General features: G+C 48.3%; 1 pseudogene; it reads left to right on the forward strand.

Annotated features, from left to right (window-relative positions):
* The first annotated feature begins 2,494 nt into the window (after positions 1-2,494).
* Positions 2,495-6,034, forward strand: LOC120686894 (annotated as a pseudogene).
* Positions 6,035-7,268: the final 1,234 nt, after the last annotated feature.

The following is a 7,268-nucleotide window of genomic DNA, read 5'->3' on the forward strand; positions in this document are numbered from 1 at the left end:
ATCCACCTTCTCGCGTAACATCACGATACCTACCGCCTTACATCACGCTCACTATATCTGTACTAATTAAGCATCCAGACCACTTTTCACAATTAAAGCCTGCAAATGTCGTAATCATAGTATATATATTACGCCTCTTCTGAATTCTCTTAGCATCTTTCAGCTGTTCATTCACCCTTTAACTTGGTCTTTGCACTTTGCAGACGGTCAGAGTAGATTTACTCACACTGTTTGATAATGTTCGCGATGTGTCACAAAGTGAAGCATTTCAACCATCATTGTGCCTTTGCCACGGCTACGCTGTAATTCCAAATGTAGTCTGAGACTGTTGGACCAAGTTCTTTCAGAGCCCCATGGAGTGGTCATCTACCCACATGACCGTGACCTTTTCCGGGCACATAGCACGCGCGCCATGGCACGCAACACAAGTAACCCACATATGCCTGTTAGAGATAATCTTGATGTTTATCCTTTTGTGAGTCATTAGTCGTGTCGTGTTAGTGTGTTAGCAGGTGCATGTATGAGTTAGTTTGGTTAGCGAGGCCACGATCTTCATGTTAGTGACTGCATGCTGGTGCATGGTGGCTTGGAGGTGCGGCCAAGTCAAGTGAACATGCAAGTGGCGTGAAAAGTGGATCAACTAGCTAATGGCTGCCTGCATGTGTTAGTGGTGATCGGCATGCAAGTAGTGGCTTGCATGTAGGTAGTGGTGAAATCACGGAGTGCCTGGCCGAGTCGTGTGGCCGGACGTGGTGTGTGTGTGAGAGTGCTATTTAAACTTCTGTAATCATTGTGTTAAGTGTGGTGAAAAAAAAAGAGAAAAGCACTGGTGTGCAGTGCGGCAAAACTCTTCTTGTGTGTCCCTGTGTTCCACCGAGAGAAGCTAGCAAGGAGTGCTTCCTTGCATTAGTGCAGAGAGTTTGTGAGTGAGAGGCTGATCGGCTTGATCAGTCCCAACAAGTGGTATTCAGAGCCTAGAAGATGACTGGGGATGGAGCGTACACGCCGCCGGGCCGCCGTCCTGGCAAAGGTGTTGACGGCGACGACGACGGCGACAACAAGCTGGTGGTGCAGCAAGTGAAGGAGGCGGGGGTGACACTCCGTTACCCCATGCTTTCTGAGAACAACTACGGCGTGTGGGCTGTGAAGATGAAGATCTTCATGCGCGCCCAAGGTGTGTGGGCTGCCGTGGTGAACAAGGGAGGCGTTGATGAGAAGATGGACCAAATGGCTCTCGCCGCCATTGTCCAAGCTGTGCCGGAGGCTGTGGTGATGAGCATCTCCGAGCACGAGACGGCCAAGGAGGCGTGGGATGCTCTCAAGGAGATGAACATGGGTGAACAGCGTGTCAAGAAGGCCCGAGTACAGACCCTCAAGAGGGTGCTTGATGGTATGTACATGGGTGATTCTGAGAAAATTAATGACTTTGCTTTGAAGGTTACCACGATCGTGAACGAGATTCGCTCTCTCGGCACGAAAGTGGAGGAGACCACTGTCGTTGAAAAGCTCCTGTATTCGGTCCCCGACAAGTTCCAACCCCTCATCAGCACCATCGAGCAATGGGGGGATGTGACTGTGATGTCGGTGACGGAGACGATCGGGCGCTTGAGGGCGTTCGAGGAGTCTTCAAAGGGGGGGGCGGCGTGATAGGGAGGGGGAGCAGCAGCTGTTGGCCGCGTGTGCCGAACCACGGCTGACACGTGCTGAGTGGGAGGCCTTAGTCGCTGAAGAGAAGCTACGTGGTGAAGGCCCCAGCAGCAGCGACAAGAAGAAGTACCCGCGGCAAGTTCGACAAGTCGAAGATCGACTGCCGCAACTGTGGTGAGTTCGGACACTTCGCCGATGAGTGTCCTGCTGCAGTGAAGAAAGTGATGAAGGGTGTGGCACAACTCGCCGTGGCGGACGCCGACGACGAACCCACGCTGCTTTGAAGCCCAACAAGGAGGTGCAAAATAAATTCATCAAGATTAAGGGGGTGATTGTTAGAGATAATCTTGATGTTTATCCTTTTGTGAGTCATTAGTCGTGTCGTGTTAGTGTGTTAGCAGGTGCATGTATGAGTTAGTTTGGTTAGCGAGGCCACGATCTTCATGTTAGTGACTGCATGCTGGTGCATGGTGGCTTGGAGGTGCGGCCAAGTCAAGTGAACATGCAAGTGGCGTGAAAAGTGGATCAACTAGCTAATGGCTGCCTGCATGTGTTAGTGGTGATCGGCATGCAAGTAGTGGCTTGCATGTAGGTAGTGGTGAAATCACGGAGTGCCTGGCCGAGTCGTGTGGCCGGACGTGGTGTGTGTGTGAGAGTGCTATTTAAACTTCTGTAATCATTGTGTTAAGTGTGGTGAAAAAAAAAGAGAAAAGCACTGGTGTGCAGTGCGGCAAAACTCTTCTTGTGTGTCCCTGTGTTCCACCGAGAGAAGCTAGCAAGGAGTGCTTCCTTGCATTAGTGCAGAGAGTTTGTGAGTGAGAGGCTGATCGGCTTGATCAGTCCCAACAATGCCTATCTTTCACATGTACACATAGTGCCGCGCCATATATAGCTATATATAACAAGACTAGTAGAGTTCTAGACTAGATTTGTTGCCATCTTCCGTTCATGAAGCTTTATATCTAGATCACTAGCTAATAAGCAGTGAGCAATCAAATCGATCTCTCTTACTACTTGGACATATAAATCGTTACCTGTCGGATCCATGGCGGCGGCGGCCGGTGGCGCGAGCAGCAGAAGGGCGTGGGTGGTGGACGTCGAGAGGATGCTCGACGAGGCCGACGCGTCGGTGGAGGTGTCGCGGTGGCAGCGCCACTGCATCTACCGCGTGCCGGCGTGCATCAAGGACCTCAAGCCCAAGGCGTACCGGCCGCAGGTGGTGTCGCTGGGTCCCTTCCACCACGGCGACCCCGAGCTGCTCCCCATGGAGGAGCACAAGCGCCGGGCGCTGCGGCACCTGCTGCGCCGGGCCAAGAGGTCGCTGGAGGAGTTCGTGGCCGCCGCGGAGGAGGTCGCCGAGCAGCTGGAGAGCGCGTACATGGACCTGGGCGACCGGTGGCGCGGCGAGGAGGGGAGGGAGCGGTTCCTGGAGATGATGATCGTCGACGGCTGCCTCTTGCTCGAGGTGATGAGGGCCGCCGGCCTCGACGGGAGGGACACCGGCGGCGACTACGCTCCCAACGACCCCATCTTGAGCCGCCACGGGGTGCTCTACGTGGTGCCCTACATCCGCCGCGGCATGCTCATGCTCGAGAACCAGCTGCAGAAGCCAAGCCACCGGTAATAAGTTATTACCAGCTTAATGAGCATATATAGGTATATATATACTCCTGTCAAAAGCTGGTTGCATTCATATTCTCTTTTGATTGTTGAGGTATCTTCACCAATATTTTTTCTTAAAATGGTATGCCTACTTTTTCTTGGAAAATAGTCATGAAACCTTATAACTTTGCTATGTTTCTCATATATATTTTATACAACTAAGTTGTGGTCAAACAATGTTTAAAACGAGACTTCTGTTACAAGAAAGGTGATAGTTTACATCATATTGTTATTAGCAGTGTTTAGTTTATGCTTCCCTTTATCCAGGCAAGCCAAAGAAAAAGCAAAGCCATAGACAGACCTTTCATTTACATCGCATCATCACACCCTCTCGAGATAAATATTATTCTTTTGTTTAGATTTAAAATCTATCAAATATATTTTGTACGTAATAGTTCGGACAAAACAGATACAGTTTCTTTAGGAATTGCCAAAAAAAAAACTCGACCGGATGGGGTATGTCGGCCCCAACTGTTTGTCATTAAGAGAAAATTCGCCCCACGCGGAGTTTAAACCCCTTACCTTTGGAATGCCGGAGTGCTTCGACCAGCTGGTCTAGCATCCTTTGGCTTCAAGAAATGGCAAAGTCTTATGTGTTTGGTATACACACACACAATGAACATGTAAAAGCACATAAGCATAGCGAAGTTGGTTAGATTTCTCCCAGGATGATGAAACCTATCTATAACTGGGTTCGAGACCTACCTAGAATTTGATGGTGTACTGATTTTTCTTCTAGATTTCCTTCAGAATAAACAATAGTGCTACCACATGCACAGCCGTCCCCAACCGTCTCGCGCCTGCTGTTATTTTTCTTATTTTTCTAGCCGCATATAGTTTTCTTGGCCCAAATGATGGATGTCGCCTCCTAAACCAACTTGCTTCACCGCCTTGAGTTTATATTTCTCTTAAACGGTACTCCATTCATTCCATATTATTGTAGATCGTTTTGGCAAATGTAGATAAATGAGTTTTGCTATGTATATAGATAAAGGCGTATAAATAAAGACTATGCGCTGCTAAAAATAGAATGAAAACCAGGGAAGCAGTGTGCTCTACTTTGGTGACATACCCTGTTGTACTCGGGCTTCTCGTGCGTAGTGGCCCCTACTTTCTATAGGAGTGAACATGCGAATGTGTATGTAAATGTGTGCGTCTACACTGGATTAGGAGGGGGGGGGGGGTTAAATCATATTGCGTTTGATTCAACTTGTAGTTGTTAGAACTAATTAACCACAAACAGAATTTTAGCTTAGCCTAATAATGATCATGATCACTATCATTAACTTAATGTGGAAATCTTAGATTAATACTAATCAGAATCTTGCAATGCCATAGATACCTCTGTTCTTGTAGATTTGTTGTTGTAGGCGAAGCAGCACTTGAATCTTTACCAGATTTAGAGCTTGAAGCCCTAGTTGAGAAAAACGTGTTGTAGATGTAGATGAACAATATGCCAAGAGCTTCTGCTCCCCTCCAGCACACTTCAATCGGATTTAGGGTGGCTAATCATGTTTAGAGTTTTTGGATGCCAAAAAGAGTCAGCCACCCCCTTAGATTTACAGTGCTGCGGGTGCAGGGTCTTGGCTTTAGTTTGGAAACTAATTTAGGCCCGTCGAGTATAGCCCAATAACTTTCCTTAATCATGTTTAGGTGGTAAATGTGCTATTAGTTTTTTAAATTTCTTATAACTGTGAAGATCACCTTATAAATATACTTCCAACACTAGTGTCAAAATTCTAAACATACTCCGAAGTTGGTGTAGATATTACTTTATCTTAGTATTCATCAAATACAATACTTCAATGTGCGTGGATGTCGCGGGTGCCACGCAGAACAACGACGTGATCAACAGGATGGTGCTGAGGTTCATGTCCCCGACGTCGCGGCTGCCGTCGGCTGGCAGCAGTAGTCTTGGTCTCCACGCGCTGGATGCTCGCCGCCGGAGCATGCTGCACGGTCACTACCAGCAGGACTCGCCGCGGTCGCGGGACATTGTGCCGGAGACAGACATCATCCGGTCGGCGTTGGAGCTGTACGAGGCCGGGATCCGGTTCAAGAAGAGCAACACGGACAGCCTCCACAACATACGGTTCCGGCACGGCGTGCTCACCATGCCGGCGGTGTCCGTGGACGACTCCACCGAGTACATGTTCCTGAACATGATGGCGTTCGAGCGGCTGCGCACGTCGGCGCCGGCAACGACGTCACGGCGTACATCTTCTTCATGGACAACATCATCGACTCGGCCAAGGACGTGGCCCTGCTGAGCACCAGCGGCATCATCCAGAACGCCTTCGGCAGCGACAAGGCGGTGGCACAGCTGTTCAACAGCATCTCCAAGGACGTCATGCTCGAGCCGGACAGCGCGCTCGACGCCGTGCACCGGGAGGTGAACGCCTACTGCCGGAAGCCGTGGAACCTGTGGCGCGCCAACCTGATCCACACCTACTTCCGGAGCCCCTGGGCGTTCATGTCCCTCGCCGCCGCCGTGTTCCTCCTCGTCATGACCGTCATGCAGACCGTCTACACCGTGCTGCCGTACTACCAACAGGACCAAGCCAACAGCAGCTCTCCGGTGGCACCGGCGCCGATGTGATCTTGCAGCGCAGCTTCTGCGTTCAACACTTCAACTACATATATATGCAAGCGTGCCGGCACCATGTACATCGGAGGCCAGTTTGACTATGTTTTTCAGTTTTGATTTGATTTTTAAGTTGCTCGATCTGTGCTGAATAACTCTATAACCCCGATACTTCAACATGACCCCGTATCACGTATCCGATACGTATCCGCGTATCCGTATCCGATACTCCGATACACCTTTGTGCCTTTAAGTTTTGCAGAAATTTGACGTATCCACGTATCCGTATCAGGCCGATACTGATACGCCTATCCGTATCGGTGCTACATAGCTGAATAATGTGTTGGACTCATTTGTTTTTTTTTGGGGGGGGGGGGGGGTTGAGTTGGTCAAATAAAAATTTCAAGTTTTGGAAAATGGTGTTGTTATTGTACATAACTGAACTTGTTTTTTATTGAACAAAAATATATGCACTGCTAAAAAGCACTCATCTCTACCGGATATTCACCATTGAAAAATTGGAAATTTCGAAGAAAAAACATCAGCGATAAGATCCTGAGTGTTATGGAAACTGCTCAGGTCACATACAACGTCCAAATTTGCCGTTATATATATGTATGGAAAGCTAAGGAGATAAGATTTCCAATGGCACCAGTCCCACCTTTTTATCATGTCCAAGTCAACGGGAATCATTGAAACATTTGGGCATCGAGAATCCGTCAGGATGCTGCGCCGCCATCTTTTGGACCGTTGGCCTGTGTATCGCGTTGGAGCCCATAGGAGCGCATCCAAGGTGGTCGTCCACGACCTAACCATCATATATTCAGTAGCTGCCGCCACATTAGGGTCCGAAGTTTTGTTGAATTTAATTTTCCATTGAGAAACAGATATCCTTCATTGTAACTGTGATATCAAGTCATTTTGCTGTGAATCAAGGCCCCTGTTCTTGTTCAAGACTACTGTGGCGATTAGTCCTTTTGTGATCAGAGCTTGAATCCCATCTTTTTCTTTACTTCATATTCATTTACAATTTCAGATTGCAAGTTTACCCTTTCTTGCTTGTGTTCTTCAATTCGCTTGCAGAAAAAAGCATCATTGGCAAGCTCAATCAATTTGTGCTTGGTTGATAACCAATGGAGCAGAGGTGTAACAGTTGCAGGACTTCGAATCATGCCTAGTTAGAAGCTCGAATCGCCAATGTCGAGTCTCCACCAATCGAATTTACCATGCCTATCGAAAAATCGGGCCAGTGCTACATCAAGTGGTAACAAGATTTATGTTAACCGTGAGATATATTATCGTGTGCCCTTTAGATTCAATATAGTCCAAAAAATCTCTGCAAAAATATTCCCATTGTCTTATAACCCCTTTGAGT

This window comes from Panicum virgatum, chromosome 8N (assembly GCF_016808335.1).
Source record: "Panicum virgatum strain AP13 chromosome 8N, P.virgatum_v5, whole genome shotgun sequence".
NCBI classification, from domain to species: Eukaryota; Viridiplantae; Streptophyta; class Magnoliopsida; order Poales; family Poaceae; genus Panicum; species Panicum virgatum.